Here is a 19,319-nt window from a genome sequence, read left to right as displayed (position 1 = left end):
CCAGAACTGGACACAGTACTCCAGGTGAGGTCTGACCAGAGCAGAATACAGTGGCACTATTACTTCTCTTGATCTAGATGCTATAGTCCTATTGATGCAGCCCAGAATTGCATTGGCTTTTTTAGCTGCCGCGTCACACTGTTGGCTCATGTCAAGTTTGTGGTCAACCAAGACTCCTAGATCCTTTTCACATGTACTGCTCTCAAGCCAGGTGTCACCCATCTTGTATTTGTGCCTCTCATTTTTTCATGCTTGGTAACTTGCCGAAGTGCATTTAGCCTTGTATTATTTTTAAAGAGTTGCATTTGTAAGAAATGGTAGTGTATTGCTGTGTTGGCATATTAAAAACAAAATAGGGAAAAGGCTGCTTGCCTGATTTCTAATGGGATGGAGTTCTGCAGGATCAGGCCCATGAAACTGAATGGTGACACCTCATTAACTCGAGTAATGCTTCTGACCCAAGCCCCTTCAGGTATCCTGGGCCTACCTAGATGTCCACGTCTTCCTGTGAAATGACCCTAAATGCACTAGCGGCACCTTTGACCCTTCGTGAACATAATTCAGTTTGACATTTTAATTCCCTCATGAATTAAGCTTGCCATTGGAATTTCAGCAATGGGAAACTTCGGCAGAAAGCACTGGCTCAGTTGAGAAGCTTTTGATGCACTGTAGAGACATTATCTGCAATCAGGTGACTCACAAACCACATTTATCACACTGAGTGTAAATGGTAGGTAATCTAATTTCATTTCTCTTCCAGGAACCAATCTTACTTTGCTTCCAGTTCTGTAGAACATCAACCATAGCATCCTTCTGAAGGCATACTATTTCTGGGATTCTGTTCCTGCCTGAAGCGCTTCTTCTATAAAGTTCTGTTATGGCACTATGGCACATCCCTGTAACACCTGCGCCACAAAGTTCTGTAGGGTGCTATCTGGTCTCCCATGGGAGTTAGGCCACCTAGGGATTTGAAGTCACGTGCCACCATTGGTCACTTCTCATTTACACCTGAGGCAAGTGAGGCCATGGGGATGTTAAACAGGTATATTGGCGCTCTAGTGGATTGGATGAGGCCAATAAATTGGAGTACAAATTGGGTGGGTGGTTTCTCTGTGCAATGCAGCTAATTTTATTTATTTATTGCATTTAAAGGCCACTCTTTTCTCCAAAGAGCTCAAGGTGGTGTACTCCTCCTCCTTTAATCCCCACGACAATCATGCAAGGAAAGTTAGGATGAGAGACCACGGCTGGCTCAAGTTCACCCAGTGAAATTCATGACCATGTGGGGATTTGACGCCTGGCCTCCCAGGTCAGACACTCTTATCCATTGAACCTACACAATTAGGTTTGTATTCCGGGGATTTAATCCTAGAGCCCCAAGGTGCCTCCGGGACAAATCCTTTGTCGGATCTCAAGCCTTATCAGAGGAACTGGCCACTCTCCAGGCACCCGGCTTGATCTCCTTGTTGACCTCCCTGTCTGCATTCCCGGCAGGATACAGGCTAGGTCACTATCGGCGATCCCCCTCAAGTGTGAGGAGAACACACCACTCTTCCCTGCTCCCTGCCTCCCCCAGGGAGGGGAAAGAGATAGACAGAAATGTATTTACATGCCTTTATTTCTGTCTTTGCAGCATTACAGAGAAACACGTCTGCTCTCTTCAGACACCAACAGCAGAGAGTCAAACTCCACCTCCTGTACTTCCTGTACAGGTCAAATGACACTCTGAGCTAACATCCGGTGCTCAGCACAGTGAATAGACTGCCCCTTTGTTCTCACGGTACAGTCCCAAACATTTACATCCTGTTTTGCTTTCCAGCCAGCTGCTGCTCGCTGCTGCATTGATCCTTTCCCGTAACATCCTTCCCTCATCTTTGACTTCTGTGGCAGCTGTGGTCCTTTCCTGGGCAGTGCCACGCTGTGGTAGCCTCCAAGTCATTGCAACACACAGCATGTGGGGCTGCTTCTGGAGAGTTTCAGAAACTGTAGTCACTTCAGACCAGGGGTAGGCAACCTAAAGCCCATGGGCCACAAGCGACCCTCAGGGGTTGTTTCACCGAGCCGCCCCCAAACCGAATCGTCCACTTGTCTGTGCGTGTTATGGAGGGAATGCCTACGGGTGGCATGCCTACAGATTTTCCTCCTCTAAAAACTACGTGCGTGTTATGGTCAGGTGCGTGTTATAGAGCGAAAAATACGGTAATTAGTCTTGTATCAACTTGGCCTCTGGAAAGGTAATATAATGTGGCGTGGAGCTGTTCAAAAGCATTCACAATCCCAAATACGCAGAAACCCACCCAAAAACATAACGCAGGTTTTTCCTCTCCTCGCCAACCCCCCTCCCCGAGATTACTGTCTCCGCAGATTCGTCTAGGAATGATTGGAAAACCTAAATGCAATTTTCAATTTGCCCACATGGGGGAGCAAGCCGACGCCACAAAACAATACTGTAGTCAGAAACCACAAAAATCAGCCTGCTCAATGTTCTTCCTGTATTTTGGCTTCTCTCCCCTGATAAAAACCCCTATTTTGAATTTTAATATAGTCCACTGTTAAGCTCATTTTGAAGTAGCTGCCTAATTAAAGTATTTTGTGTGTGTGTTTGTGTTTAAATACAACCTTACAAAACAAAACTGAGCAGAACCCAGCACTTTATTTATTTAGGGAATGCTGCTCAGTGAGAGAGACATGTATACGGCGCCAGTTTCAATCCTCAACATCTCAAAGTAGGGCTGGGGAAAATCACCACTTGAAACCCCTGCACTGATAGCTTCCTATGTAATAATTTAAGTTTAAGGCAGCTTCCTATGTAATAATTTGTCCTTCATTAAGTTCTAAGAAGTATCCCCATTTTCTCTCTGTGCTGAACATATGCTGTGGATGTGATCTAATAGTTTCACTCAAAATGGCTGTGTGAATTGAGCAATACATAGATACCTGGTGCCGCACAACTTTGCTAAAATGTGCTGGATCTTTAAAAACTGGAAATATTTCAATTTGATAGAGAAAAGGTATGAGAAGTAATGCCTAAGGTCTTATCCACAAGTACCTTTCGCCCTGCTCTTTCCAGGCAGATGTCTGCACTTTTAACGCTTATAAATAACATTACCTTATTTTTGCTCTGAGCTTTCATGGCAAAAAACCTGCTCTGGATAGTAGAATCAGAGCAAATCTCAATTCTCAAGCTCCAGAGCAACAAAAAAAGGGTGCTTGATTATGAAACTTTAAATCACGGACTGTGCCTGGAAAGAGCAAAGGAAAGTTAAGTGAGGACAAGTCTTAAATGTTCTCTATGGTTCACTGGCAGATGTGCATTTTGAAATTATACTCTGTATACATACTGACTTCAGGTCCCTCCTAAATTCCCATCATCTGGTCAGTAAAAACCACTATGAAGCTGCTAACTTTTTGCCCAAACTCATAATTCTTTTTAAATCCCATGCTTCTTTTTTTATACCCAGCACAAAATAGCACCACTATTTTATATCTGTTCTGAGTGTTTGCCTTGAAAGAGCTACGATACTTGCATTTCATGGGTTTTATTGTGCTTAGTTATTGATTTAAACGTGTAAAAAGCCAAAAAGAAACAGCTGGAGGACATTTTCTTATAGTCAAATCCTATGGCGGGAAATTTCATCCATGCATCCCTGTGCATAGCTGTCAACTTACAGATTTGAAAATAAGGGATCAGCAGCCAAAATAAGGGATCAACAATTACTTTGATAAAATACATATTTTGTTGTGTGCAAATGGCTTTAGATACCTATTAGGTCCATAAATTACCATATAGCATATATTCAACACAAGAAAAGCAACAATCTGTTGTTGACAAAGGACAGCTGGACATAGAAATGGCCCCATTACCTTCAGTAGCTTATTTAAGGGACATCATCAATAAGGGACAGCAGCAGGACATGGCGCTGGGATAAGGGACTGTCCTGCCAAATAAGGGACGCTTGACATCTATGTCCCTGTGTCATCTTCTGGGCTCCCCCAGCCCTATTTAGTACATCTATGACTGCAATGCATGCACATACCAAAAATATTTTTGTTTGTTTTTAACTATATTGAAATATTTTAATAATTAATAAAATGAATTAATGTGGTGGGGACAGGAGGGAATGGCTGGGAAGAAAACACTGGCCTTACTTGCCAGGCAACTGGCCTGGAGGTAGAAACACCCTTGGCACACCAGCTTAAAACCAGAGTGTTGGTAATTCCATCATTAACAAAGATCTGCTAGTGTTGTGGCTCAGAACGCTCCCATGAAAGGCATCGTCTCCTCTATGAAACGCGCAAACCCCTTTTCAGGTAGAGGGAAAGCAGGAGAGCAAGCACAGATTTCAAAATACACTGAATCTGTCTACCCGGATGCACAATGTCACACTTCATAGTCACATCTGCCTAGAGAACTGCATAGCAGCTTCAAATTTAGACCCGTCATTTACACCTTGAACAACATGTGAACTTTCTGAATGTATCTGTGTGCATGTGTACACGAACACAGAATAAAGTTAGGCCTCTATTTTAAAATAAATCACAGGCCTGCAGAGAAACTGATATTTTAATCCTTTCTATGCAATTAAATGACAGTATTGTTTTTTCGCCAGGCTAAAATAAGTTTAAAATGTTTAGTCCAAGATACGTTATTGCTGTCTGCCACAACTAACTCCCTGTGTTTTTATACATTCACTGTGCATGGAGGGAGTCCAGCCCTTGCAGCAAGGTCATATCAAGAAGGGCTTGTCTCCCATAGCAGCGTAGCCCTGGAGTCCAAGGCATCTCTCAGCCATCAGCCAGCCTGCCCAATATGGATCCCATTCTTTCTTCTTCCTTCCTCTTCCCAGCAAGCCTTGCTCAAGACTCTTTCCCCCTGTCACCTCACACCCAGTTACCCTGGCAACCTTCCAAATCCCCAGTCTCTATTCACACCTCAGGGCAAGGGGGAAGGACAGAGAGCCAGTGTGGTGCAGTGGTTAAGAGCGGTAGCCTCGTAATCTGGTGAACCGGGTTCGCGTCTCCGCTCCTCCACATGCGGCTGCTGGGTGACCTTGGGCCAGTCACACTTCTTTGAAGTCTCTCAGCCCCACTCACCTCACAGAGTGTTTGTTGTGGGGGAGGAAGGGAAAGGAGAATTTTAGCCGCTTTGAGACTCCTTAAAGGGAGTGAAAGGCAGGATATCAAATCCAAACTCCTCCTCCTCCTCCTCCTCCTCCTCCTCTTCTTCTTCTTCTTCTTCTTCTTCTTCTTCTTCTTCTTCTTCTCTTGCCTTGCCAATGGCCCTCAATGACTCTGTATTGTTTCTTAAGAGCCCTGATTTGACCAGGTCATTTTGCATAGGCTAGCTCACATCCCAAACAATAAAAAACCTATCATTTATTAATTTATTGGGTGGCAGTGGGGGGTTCTCCCCCAAATCCATAGCAATAATAAACACTGCCCCTCTCAAGTATCAGTGTGTTTGTCTCCTGTTTACAAGGAGCTGCCATATGAGACCATGGCTTCATCTAGCTCTGACTGGCTCTGAGTGGCCTCAGTCTGGTCCTCCTGGAAATATGGGCCTGCAATTCCTATCAGCCCCACCCGGCACATGGCCCGGGGGCCACGGGTGATGGAGCTGGAATCCAACAACATATGGACAGCCACAAGTTCCCCATGTCTGATCGACGGTCTCCTGTCAGAGAGAGAAGTCCTGTTACCTGATCATTCTCAAGACTGACAACAACTGAGACTGACCCTGAGAACTGTTCCATGAATGTGTGGTTAATATTAGAAGACTTTGAAGAAGAGTTTGGATTTGATATCCCGCCTTTCACTCCCTTTAAGGAGTCTCAAAGCAGCTAACATTCTCCTTTCCCTTCCTGCCCCACAACAAACACTGTGTGAGGTGAGTGGGGCTGAGAGACTTCAGAGAAGTGTGACTGGCCCAAGGTCACCCAGCAGCTGCATATGGAGGAGCGGAGAAGTGAACCCAGTTCCCCAGATTACGAGTCTACCGCTCTTAACCACTACACCACACTGGCTCGCTTCTCCTCCTGGATGCAAATCAACTTCCCAACCTAGTTTGCAGTGGGAAAGAAGCCGTCTTGTGGCTCACTACTCTGGAGAAATGCCACAGCCATTCAAAACCAGCCTGAGCGACTCTGCACCTCGCAGGGATGATGTGTCATTGCTTGAGAGTGGGAACAAGCAACAGCATTACTGGGGAAAGTGAGAACATTGTCATGGTATATTGTAGAATGGCAGACCAAATTCCAGAAGGGCAGCTATTTCGGTCTGTTGCAGCCAAACCAGCAAAGAATCGTGCGGCATTTCAAAGACGAGCAAATTGATGGCGGCATAAGCTTTCATGGGCTACCGCTCTCCTCACACCAGATACATGAAATGGGCTAGAAAGAGGTTTGTTTACTTGAAACATGCTCATCCTGCATTTTCCATGGCTCGAGGCAGCTTACAAAGAAATTTAAAACTGAATAAGATATAGATAGATAGATAGATAGACAGAGAGAGAGAGAGATACTTTTGGGAGGGAGGGCATTTTGCACCATCTGTGGAGCAAAAGGGCCAAGGCAATGCAAAAAGTAGGAACTGGTACATATACAGCACGGGTCTGCCCTTGTGGCTCGTTGGAAGTTGAAACTGCTCTACATGTACTATTACGTTGTTGTCTTTATGAGGATATACGTTTGACTTTTATTACACGTGTTTTGCAAAAGTCCAGGAAAGAATCGGAACTCCATAGTTTAAAATTACTGCTAGAGGATAAGAATCCCAAGACTACATTAAATGTAGCCAAATTCTGTGTGTCTGCAATCAATCGCAGGAAGCAAGTGGTATCCCATAATGATCAAACCCCTAAATGTTAACTACAGGCAGCACGCTAATAATTAATTTTAATTTTTATATTTAAATCCTTGTTATACTCATATTGTCCTTTGTATTTCTGATATTTTAATGATCTGTGATAGTGTGTGTGTTGATGCTGGTCTGTGACCGTATTAATAAATTCATTCATTCATTCATTCATTCATTCATTGGAGAGCACAATTCTGCATAGTGAGAAACAGTTCATTCTTACACCTTCTGCACTAATTATTATGGTCTGCAGAGAGGAAGTTACCCCCAATGGTTATCAAGCCCAAATAAACTGAACAACGAGGAAAAACTGTACAAGAGCTGCACTTGCACAGACTCTCTACATCCATTTTTGCATGCAGGTCACTGCATGGATTTCCACTTGACTTCTTATCCTAAGACATCTAATGCCATTCGCACAGGCCACCAAACATTCCCGATTTGCTTTTCTTTTTAATGCGACAGCTTGATGGTCCGTGTTCTTTGCTTATGGCTCACGGAGACAATGCTTTTGGAGTCTTCTCCCTTTACTCTTTCTGCTGCTTTAGGCTTCCTGGTGGTTGTACATTTCCAGCTCCTATATCCCGGAGAGCCCAAGAGGGGATTAAAACTGTTCTGCAGTCCCTACTACTGTTCGGAAATGAAAACAGTGGCAACAAAAAGCTCCTTTCAGAGACCATCCATTTTACTGTCAACTAGAAAGAAAGGATGCTTGAGGGGAAAAGCTTTAAATATAACAGGAGCTGCATCAACAACTTAGCATGGCATGAAAGCAGGATCTTGTCGGAAGCTGTTTCCACTGGGAGCAAGAAGGGGGGGGGTAGATGTGTGGCTGGTTAGCCATCTTTCTTTACCTTTCAGTAAAGTGTCGGGGTGGACTCCAATTCCTAACATGGCTTATGTACACCGGAGGCAAAGGAATGGGACACACTGTTCATATTGATCAGCTTCTACAAAGGGGGTGGGGGAGATAACTAGATAAAGGTTTTCTGGCAATTTTGGATGTAGAATCATAGAACTGTAGAGTTGGAAGGGACCAAGAGGATCTTCTACTCTAACCCCCTGCCACTGTATTCTGCTCTGGTCAGACCTCACCTGGAGTACTGTGTCCAGTTCTGGGCACCACAGTTCAAGAAGGACACTGACAAACTGGAACGTGTCCAGAGGAGGGCAACCAAAATGGTCAAAGGCCTGGAAACGATGCCTTATGAGGAACGGCTAAGGGAGTTGGGCATGTTTAGCCTGGAGAAGAGGAGGTTAAGGGGTGATATGATAGCCATGTTCAAATATATAAAAGGATGTCACATAGAGGAGGGAGAAAGGTTGTTTTCTGCTGCTCCAGAGAAGCAGACACGGAGCAATGGATCCAAACTACAAGAAACTTCCTGACAGTAAGAGCTGATCGACAGTGGAATTTGCTGCCAAGGAGTGTGGTGAATTTTAACAAGATGAATTTTAACAGGGAGAAATGTAAAGTATTGCACTTGGGCAAAAAAAATGAGAGGCACAAATACAAGATGGGTGACACCTGGCTTGAGAGCAGTACATGTGAAAAGGATCTAGGAGTCTTGGTTGACCACAAACTTGACATGAGCCAACAGTGTGACGCGGCAGCTAAAAAAGCCAATTCAATTCTGGGCTGCATCAATAGGAGTATAGCATCTAGATCAAGGGAAGTAATAGTGCCACTGTATTCTGCTCTGGTCAGACCACACCTGGAGTACTGTGTCCAGTTCTGGGCACCACAATTCAAGAAGGACACTGACAAACTGGAACGTGTCCAGAGGAGGGCAACCAAAATGGTCAAAGGCCTGGAAACGATGCCTTATGAGGAACGGCTAAGGGAGCTGGGCATGTTTAGCCTGGAGAAGAGGAGGTTAAGGGGTGATATGATAGCCATGTTCAAATATATAAAAGGATGTCACATAGAGGAGGGAGAAAGGTTGTTTTCTGCTGCTCCAGAGAAGCGGACACGGAGCAATGGATCCAAACTACAAGAAAGAAGATTCCACCTAAACATTCGGAAGAACTTCCTGACAGTAAGAGCTGTTCGACAGTGGAATTTGCTGCCAAGGAGTGTGGTGGAGTCTCCTACTTTGGAGGTCTTTAAGCAGAGGCTTGACAACCATATGTCAGGAGTGCTCTGATGGTGTTTCCTGCTTGACAGGGGGTTGGACTCGATGGCCCTTGTGGTCTCTTCCAACTCTATGATTCTATGAAATCAGGAATATTTCCTTCAACGATAGAGGTGCTGGTGAAAACCAGTTGTATTCCAGTACCATTTGCTGGGACAAAGGTCCCTTGCCTCTGCCATATACAACTGTTATCCGCATTAGCTGCTCAACTTACGTAACGTCTACATGGGCTCCTTACATCCTGAACTTGACATTAGTGTAGACAGCAGTGATTGTTTTAGAACTGTGGTCCTAGAACTATAATTTCTAAATCTCCACCGGTGGTTTCTTGGAATAATTAAGTAGGATGTAGCTCAGTGACTCAGCTTAGGAGGTTTATTACAATGTGCGCCCTTAAAACATAAACATTAAACAGCAACAATATAAAAGGGCCAGTATAAGGGCAGTGAGCTGAGATAACAGGAAGCATAAAGAACCATAAACGTTACAGAGGACTGAGAAGCCTGAGGAAATTTAAAAAGTGTTTCCTTCATACCACCAGGGTGTCATGGTGGGCCATGTAAGTGAGCTCATGACTGAGGTGAGATAAGACCAAAACCAGGAAGTTCTTGATTTGTTACTTGGTCTCTTGCAGGGCAACGCTAACCATGTTTACTCAGAAGCATGTCTCGCTGAATTCAATAGAGGTTACTCCCAGGTAAGAGTATCCTGTCTTGGAAGAACTGGATGCCACTCCCTTCTTTGATGAGCTGAAGAATGTCATCAACTCTCAGGCATGTGTCCAGTTACAGATAGGTAGCCGTGTTGGTCTGCCATAGTCCAACTAAGTTAGTTCTTGGTATGAGCTTTTGTGTGCATGCACACTTCTTCAGATACACTGAAACAGAAGTTGCCAGATCCTTCTATATAGTGAGAAGGTGGGGAGGGGTATTACTCAGAAGGGTGGTGGGAATGGGAGATTGGCAGATAGCTCATCTCATACCAAGAACTAACTTAGTTGGTCTTTAAGGTGCTACTGGAAGGAATTTTTTTATTTTGTCTCAGGCATGTGGTAAAGGCCCAAGACAAGGCCGAATCCTAACAGAAGTGTTGGAAACTTCAGTTCTTCTCCCACGACACACCTCCACAGCCTCCTCTTGCAGAGTTGGGAACAAGGATCTGTGCCACAAGACATGTGTGACTCCAGCATTGTGACTCTCTACAAGAGCAAAGGTGACCGTCAAGACTGCAACAACTACCATGGGATCTCCCTGCTGAGTACTGTGGGGAAAGCCTTTGCTCATGCAGTTCTCAACAGAGTACAGTGACTTACTGGCAGGGTCTATCCTGAGTCACTTTAGAGCTCAGGATTGCAGCCGTAGCCCTGCTTTTATCGTCATTTAAATGAATCTTTTCTTCCCGCATGCTAACAACTGCAAACCACATATAGCACTCAGAACACCAGCTATAAATGGATGCCTTGGTGTGACTCGAATCTGAAGACCTTAAACAGTTGAAAGATTGTGTGATTCAACTTGACAAGTAAGTGAATCAAAGGCTAGTACTCCAGAGCTCAGATCTAGGTGTAGGAGGTGAAAAAGACAAAAAATACATTTTCAGTGGTTGGTTTCATATCGTGGTGAATGGCACGGTTTAGCGGGAAGACACTGCAATGAAAATTTCTGTTACTATATATCTTATATGGCTGTTTCTTTGTATATATTTTAAAATTTTTGTACATGGATGTTTTAAGATGGTCTACATCTCTAATGCCTAATAAAGGTTTGGCGAAAGAAAGAAAGGTTTCATATCAGCAGCTCATGCCACACACCGTACACTCACAAATGGCAAGATCAAATTGTTAATAAAATCCATTGTCTGATTCCTCTTTCACTGAAATGCTAAGAGAAGGCAAAGTGGATATGAATGAAGCTAAGTGTGCAAAGGGAGAAGCCGGAAGGGACTTAACAGCATGCACAGAATGGCCTAGAGAAATCTCAGAGGCAAGATGGACCATCAGAAAAGCAATGACAGAGCAACGCAAAAGCTTCCTTTTATTTGTAGAAACAGTTGTCAAGAACCAAGGGATGCTGTTCATCTTATGGAAAGCCCTGATCTTAAAACCATGTTCCACTGACAGTTCTGAGAGGAGGTCACAAAGGGGAAATCAGAACATAGAGATGCAGGAGAAAAAACACAAGTAATAGGCTACTCACATGCGAAATATTGTTTCCTATTACCCTGTTTCTTGACAGGTAGAAAGTTTCAGAGCTACTGTTTACAGGGTCACTTTCTTCGCCCGGGGGGTGGGGCAGAGGTATGGGGGTGTATTAGATTCTTGCTACATTTTATCCCTATTTAGGGAAGCTTTTAATAACTGATGTTTAAATGTACTTTTAATCTTTCGTTGGAAGCGGCCCAGAGTGGCTCGGGAAGCCCAACCAGATGGGCGAGGTATGTATGTATGTATGTATGAATGAATGAATGAATAAATAAATAAATCTCTATAAAAGGATGTGAGAGGAACAGAAATAATAAGAAATAATAATATTTTTAAAAATTATATCCCATCAATCTGGCTGGGTTTTCCCAGCCACTCTGGAAGGCTTAAGACATACATAAAAACACAACAAAAAATCAAATATAAAACATCAAGAAACAACCTATCCTATACAAGCAACAAAGAAACCAATAAATCAACAGAAACACATAACAACAACAACAACCAACAGTTTACAGTTATACCCAAATTAAAATAACTGCCAACCCCAACTAAACATTAAACCAACACCAACCTGCCTAAAACAAAAAAGAGGAACCAAAATTAGAACCATTTAAAAACATTTTAGTCAGTTGCCCCAACCCAACTGTTGTTCCAGCAATGTCCCAGTGGCCTCCCAGGAGCCTCTTTTAGCTGTTCAGGGTGAGTCTGGGCTCTGCCCCTGGACCAGGTCAAAATGGGCCTTGCAGCAGAGAAGAAGAAGAAGAAGAAGAAGAAGAAGAAGAAGAGGAGTTTGGATTTGATATCCCACTTTATCGCTACCCTAAGGAGTCTCAAAGCGGCTAATATTCTCCTTTCCCTTCCTCCCCCACAACAAACACTGTGTGAGGTGAGTGGGGCTGAGAGATTTCAGAGAAGTGTGACTGGCCAAAGGTCACCCAGCAGCTGCAGGTGGAGGAGCGGAGACGCGAACCCGGTTCCCCAGATTACGAGACCACCGGTCTTAACCACTACACCACACTGGCTCTCAAGAGAAGGTCTTCCTTCCAGCACTCAGGGCAGCAGCAATGAGGGTCCTTCTTCACACAGTGCAGAGTTAAATTATGGAATTCCCTCCCATAGGAGCTAGTGGTGCCACCACCTTAGATGGCTTTAGAAGAGCATCAGACCAATTCATGAAGAATAAGGGCATCAATGGCTACTACTAGCCATGAGAGTGATGTTCCACCTACTTCCGTTGTTGGAGGTAGTATTGCCTCCAAAGGCCCATTACTGGGGATTGCAAATGGGGAGAGCATTGTTGCTACTGGGTCCTACTTGCAGGCTTCCTACAGGCTTATGTGAGAACAGATTGCTGGACGAGATGGGCCTTTGGCCTTATGTACTTACAGACAGAAAGCAGCAGGCAGGTACCAAGATCATAGAATCATAGAATCATAGAATCATAGAGTTGGAAGAGACCACAAGGGCCATCGAGTCCAACCCCCTGCCAAGCAGGAAACACCATCAGAGCACTCCTGACATATGGTTGTCAAGCCTCTGCTTAAAGACCTCCAAAGTAGGAGACTCCACCACACTCCTTGGCAGCAAATTCCACTGTCGAACAGCTCTTACTGTCAGGAAGTTCTTCCGAATGTTTAGGTGGAATCTTCTTTCTTGTAGTTTGGATCCATTGCTCCGTGTCCGCTTCTCTGGAGCAGCAGAAAACAACCTTTCTCCCTCCTCTATGTGACATCCTTTTATATATTTGAACATGGCTATCATATCACCCCTTAACCTCCTCTTCTCCAGGCTAAACATGCCCAGCTCCCTTAGCCGTTCCTCATAAGGCATCGTTTCCAGGCCTTTGACCATTTTGGTTGCCCTCCTCTGGACACGTTCCAGTTTGTCAGTGTCCTTCTTGAATTGTGGTGCCCAGAACTGGACACAGTACTCCAGGTGTGGTCTGACCAGAGCAGAATACAGTGGCACTATTACTTCCCTTGATCTAGATGCTATACTCCTATTGATGCAGCCCAGAATTGAATTGGCTTTTTTAGCTGCCGCGTCACACTGTTGGCTCATGTCAAGTTTGTGGTCAACCAAGACTCCTAGATCCTTTTCACATGTACTGCTCTCAAGCCAGGTGTCACCCATCTTGTATTTGTGCCTCTCATTTTTTTTGCCCAAGTGCAATACTTTACATTTCTCCCTGTTAAAATTCATCTTGTTTGTTTTGGCCCAGTTCTCTAATCTGTCAAGGTCGTTTTGAAGTGTGATCCTGTCCTCTGGGGTGTTAGCCACCCCTCCCAGTTTGGTGTCATCTGCAAATTTGATCAGGATGCCCTTGAGTCCATCATCCAAGTCGTTGATAAAGATGTTGAATAAGACCGGGCCCAAGACAGAACCCTGTGGCACCCCACTAGTCACTCTTCTCCAGGATGAAGAGGAACCATTGATGAGCACCCTTTGGGTTCGGGCAGTCAGCCAGTTACAAATCCACTGAGTGGTAGCATAGTCAAGACCGCATTTTACCAGCTTCTTTACAAGAATATCATGGGGCACCTTGTCAAATGCCTTGCTGAAATCAAGGTAGGCTACATCCACTGCGTTCCCTTCATCTACCAGGCTTGTAATTCTGTCAAAAAACGAGATCAGGTTAGTCTGACATGACTTATTTTTCAGAAATCCATGCTGACTATTGGTGATCACAGCATTCCTTTCTAGGTGCTCACAGACTGTTTGCTTAATGATCTGTTCCAGAATCTTCCCTGGTATTGATGTCAGACTGACTGGGCGGTAATTATTTGGGTCCTCTCTTTTCCCCTTTTTGAAAATAGGGACAACATTTGCCCTCCTCCAGTCTGCCGGGACTTCGCCTGTTCTCCAGGAATTCTCAAAGATGACTGCCAGTGGTTCTGAGATCACATCTGCCAGTTCTTTTAATACTCTTGGATGCAGTTCATCTGGCCCTGGAGACTTGAATACATCTAAACTAGCCAAATATTCTTGTACTATCTCCTTAGTTATTCTGGGCTGTGTTTCCTTTGCTGAATCATTTGCTCCAAATTCTTCAGGTCGGGCATTGTTTTCTTTATCGGAGAAGACTGAGGCAAAGAAGGCATTGAGGAGTTCAGCCCTTTCTGTGTCCCCTGTTTGCATTTCACCATCTTCTCCTCTGAGTGACCCCACTGTTTCTTTGTTCTTCCTTTTGCTACGAACATACCCATAAAAGCCTTTTTTGTTGCTTTTAACCTCTCTAGCAAGCCTGAGTTCATTCTGTGCTTTAGCTTTTCTGACTTTGTGTCTACACGTGCTGGCTATTTGTTTGAATTCCTCTTTGGTGGTTTCCCCCCTTTTCCATTTTTTGTACACATCCTTTTTAAATCTTAATTCAGTTAAAAGTTCTTTAGATAGCCACCCTGGCTTCTTTAGGCACCTTCCACGTTTCCGTCTCATTGGTATTGCCTGTCGTTGTGCTTTTACTATCTCCCTCTTAACAAACTCCCAGCCATCATGAACTCCCTTTCCTTTTAGTATTGCTGTCCATGGGATCTCACCCAGCACTTCCCTAAGTTTTATGAAGTCGGCTTTCTTAAAGTCAAGAAATTGAGTCCTAGTATGCTTGGCTGCTCCTTTCCGCTGTATAGTAAACTTCAGAAGAGCATGATCACTCGCGCCTAATGATCCTTCCACATCTACCCCACTAACCAGGTAATCAACATTGGTTAGGACCAGATCTAAAATGGCTGTTCCTCTTGTTGCTTCTCCCACTTTCTGGACAATGAAGTTGTCTGCAAGGCCAGTGAGGAATCTGTTTGACCTTATGCTCTTGGCTGAGTTTGACGTCCAACAAATATCCGGGTAATTAAAGTCCCCCATTACTACTATCTCCCTTCCTTTTGCATGCTTGGCCATCTGTTCCAGGAAGGCATCATCTATGTCCTCCGTTTGGCTTGGGGATCTATAGTAAACTCCCACAATGAGGTCTCTGTTATTCTTCTCTCCCTTAATTTTGACCCAAATGCTCTCACTTTGGCTTTGAGGTTCTAAATCTTGGATCTCTTCACAGGTATACACATCCCTGACATATAACGCCACTCCTCCTCCTTTCTTGTCTGGTCTGTTTCTCTGAAATAGATTGTATCCCCCCATTATTACATTCCAATCGTGGGACTTATCCCACCAGGTTTCAGTGATGCCTATTATGTCATATTTAGTTTGCTGTACCAAGAGCTCAAGCTCATCTTGTTTATTTCCCATGCTTTGCGCATTAGTGTAGAGACATTGAAGTCCATTAATCATTCTCCCGTGTCTCTTATTTAAGGATTTTTTCCTCCCACCACTAGGTCCGCGTGCTGTTTGCTCCATTTGGTTTATGACATTTGGATGATCATCTTCATTAATTGATAGACTCCTACCTTCAGGAGCACTGTCTCCCTCCCCCACATTAGTCAGTTTAAAGCCCCCCTGATGAGGTTTCTGAGATTTTTGGCAAAAACATTTCTCCCAACCGTTGTGAGGTGCAGCCCATCACTTGCCAGAAGTCCATCTTCAAGAAACTGCAGTCCGTGATCTAAGAATCCAAACCGTTCCTGTTTACACCATTTGCGAAGCCAGCTGTTCACTTCCACTATTTTCCCCTCTCTCCCTGGGCCACGTCGTTCAACTGGGAGGACAGACGAGATGACAATTTGTGCATTTAGTTGCTTCAATTTCCTGCCGAGAGCCTCGTAGTCTCTTTTGATCTTCTGGAGGCTATTGCTTGCAGTGTCATTGGTTCCCACATGAACCAAGAGGAAGGGGTATTCGTCAGTGGGTTTTATGATTCCTTGCAGTCGTTCAGTTACATCTTGGATCTTAGCCCCGGGGAGACAGCACACTTCCCGAGACATCTTGTCAGGCCCACAGATCACTGCTTCTGTTCCCCTCAGTAGGGAATCCCCTATCACCACTACACGCCTCCTCTTGGGTTTGGTCGGGGTTCTTCCGTGAGCTGTCCGTTCCAAGGTCACCTGCACATTCCCTGAGGACTGACTTTGCTGCTCGTCTTCATATACCTGATCGACTGTAATGAGGGAGAGATCCTCAAATGGAGTCTGCTCTTCGTCTTCCATGCTAGGGGAGAGGACCTCAAAGCGATTGTGTATTTCTAAACAATCAGAGTGAACCCTGGGCCTCCTACTTCTTTGAGTCACGTTTCTCCATATATCTGGCTCCTGTGTTGGTGAACAAGCCTCCTTCTCAGGGGAGTCCCCTGTCTCCTCCTTGGTGGGGACGGTGTGCTCTGTTGCTTCCAAGAAGAGCTCCAGCTCTCTAATTCTTTGGAGCGTAGCTACACGTTCCTCCAGTTGCTGGACTTTGTCTTTTAAAAGGGCAATCAACATGCAATTGCTGCAGGTAAAGCTGCCTGCAACCTTTGGCAAGATGGCAAACATTGCGCAGGAATCGCAGGCGACTGCAGCTGTTCCCTCCCCTTCCATCATGAGATCGTGTTGTTGGGGGTGGCTACAGAGGTCCTCCATCATAAAAAGCTTGAAGACAGAACAAATAACTTCCCCCACAAAAAAAAACCTAGGTCTCCCCCAACAAACGTTTGAGATTAGCTCCCCTAAATGTAAAAGATGGGTATATATATGGGACATCTGGTCTTGAAACCTGGTTAGCCCCTGTTCACTTCCACTATTTTCCCCTCTCTCCCTGGGCCACGTCGTTCAACTGGGAGGACAGACGAGATGACAATTTGTGCACGCACCATCCGTTTTACCTTGCCAGCTGATGTTTCTAAAATACAGGGCCCACAAGAAGAAATATGATGCTGAACACATATACACTTCCTCTACTGGCCTAGGTTCCATGGAACGGCTCTGCAGAGAGGATTTTAAAATATGAACCGGCTCGAAGAGTTCTGTGCAAATTAGAAGCTGTCTTGCAAACATCTTCAGTTGGTCCTAAAAACAGCATGATGTTACCAGTGCTTAGCTGGTGAAGGTTTTGAAGTGAAATGATCCCTAATTGTGAAGGATGCACCGTACCTGGCTAAATAGTTGCCAAATTTCCCAGTGTAGGAGGTTTCTGGAGAATGCATAGACTAGGGAGATTGCTAAGAACAATGGCTTAAAGGCAGGGGAACTTAAAGAAAGGAAGATTTAAAGTATTCTTACATCATGGGTCTTTAGTGCTATTAAGACTCCATTATCCTGGGGATGACTCCTTCTCAGCTTCTTAGAGTATGTCTTTGCAGTAAACAGCAGCATGCCAGAAAATAAGGAAATAGCTTGTACAGACTGATGCACACAGAGGACCAAATGCAGAGAAGCACCTTTCGATTGCTCTGTACCACTTTCTCAGCATGAAAGCAATTATTCAGCAACAGAGATCAAGCTCACTGATACTTTTCTCCTTTAAATATTTTGGCATTGATTAATCTCAGACTATCAAGAGCCCTAGACAGAAGATGTGACCCTGCTCAAGGCAGCACCAAACATACCTTTGTGATAAATGAGAAGTATTTTTTATGCAGCTATGAAGCAGTGAGATACAGGACACCTACTCCCCCCAAAATATGTATGCCTGAAAATGCACTACACAACTTTTGTAATAAGTTAATATCGGGGCCAGATATTAGGCAAAGTACAAAATTTGTGGATATATTTGTGTACAATCCCCATTCCCTGTGCCATGTATCTTAACCCCCCCCCCCCCGTGTAGCTGTGATGTCATTTCTCCCAGGTAAAGGTAAATGGACCCCTGATCGTTAGGTCCAGTCACAGATTACTCTGGGTGCTCATCTCGCTTTATTGGCCGAGGGAGCCGGCGTTCAGCTTCTGGGTCATGTGGCCAGCATTACTAAGCCGCTTCTGGCGAACCAGAGCAGCGCACGGAAACGCCGTTTGCCTTCCCACCAGAGCGGTACCTATTTATCTACTTGCACTTTGATGTGCTTTTGAACTGCTAGGTTGGCAGGAGCAGGGACCGAGCAACGGGAGCTCACTCCGTTGCGAGGATTCGAACTGCGACCTTCTGATCGGCAAGCCCTAGGCTCTGTGGTTGAACCCACAGCGCCACCCGTGTCCCTTCATTTCTCCCAAGCTATGAGCAAATCTAAAAACTAGTAACCTCTCCAGTAGAAACATAAATATGATGGAACAGCAATGGACTGTACTGTAGCACATTTGAGGTGTGGAAGCATCAGCACAGAGGATGGGTGCCTGCATCGGCTCCATGGGCTTCTTTGGCTCCTCCGCACACCCATTTTAGTCCCAAAGGGCTTTGGGCTTGTTCACACTTAGAATCATAGAATCCTAGAGTTGGAAGAGACCACAAGGGCCATCGAGTCCAACCCCCTGCCAAGCAGGAAACACCATCAGAGCACTCCTGGCATATGGTTGTCAAGCCTCTGCTTAAAGACCTCCAAAGCAGGAGACTCCACCACACTCCTTGGCAGCAAATTCCACTGTCGAACAGCTCTTACTGTCAGGAAGTTCTTCCTAATGTTTAGGTGGAATCTTCTTTCTTGTAGTTTGGATCCATTGCTCCGTGTCCGCTTCTCTGGAGCAGCAGGAAACAACCTTTCTCCCTCCTCTATGTGACATCCTTTTATATATTTGAACATGGCTATCATATCACCCCTTAACCTCCTCTTCTCCAGGCTAAACATGCCCAGCTCCCTTAGCCGTTCCTCATAAGGCATCGTTTCCAGGCCTTTGACCATTTTGGTTGCCCTCCTCTGGACATGTTCCAGTTTGTCAGTGTCCTTCTTGAACTGTGGTGCCCAGAACTGGACACAGTACTCCAGGTGAGGTCTGACCAGAGCAGAATACAGTGGCACTATTACTTCCCTTGATCTAGATGCTATACTCCTATTGATGCAGCCCAGAATTGCAGTGGCTTTTTTAGCTGCCTGTGCCTTGCCTAGAAAGCATGGGGCGCAGCTGATTTCTGCTTGCCCCACTCCTTTGCAAGGGAAGTTCCACTCCTTAGCGATAGAGAAGAACAAATGGCCTTCCAGGGGAAACCCGAATGGCGTTTTACTCCGACTGAGTGGTGAAGGGCGGTTTCCCGCAGGGGAAAGCAATGGGGCAAGAGGAAGCCGTTTGTCATGCCGCCTGTTCCTATCTGTGTTTATCCAGAAGAAATCCCACTTTAGG

General features: G+C 44.9%; 1 protein-coding gene across 4 annotated transcripts in view; it reads right to left on the bottom strand.

Annotated features, from left to right (window-relative positions):
- PCLO (piccolo presynaptic cytomatrix protein) overlaps window positions 1-19,319 on the bottom strand; it is a gene marked incomplete at its 5' end in the record, with an annotated part of 250,781 nt that overhangs the window by 8,682 nt on the left and 222,780 nt on the right. The gene's annotated exons all lie outside the window — the stretch shown is intronic.

The sequence above is a fragment of the Podarcis vaucheri genome (assembly GCF_965113315.1).
Source record: "Podarcis vaucheri genome assembly, chromosome: 5".
In the NCBI taxonomy this organism is placed as follows: Eukaryota; Metazoa; Chordata; class Lepidosauria; order Squamata; family Lacertidae; genus Podarcis; species Podarcis vaucheri.
Note: the sequence above shows the minus strand (reverse complement) of the source record. Positions and strands in the feature narration are given on the sequence as shown.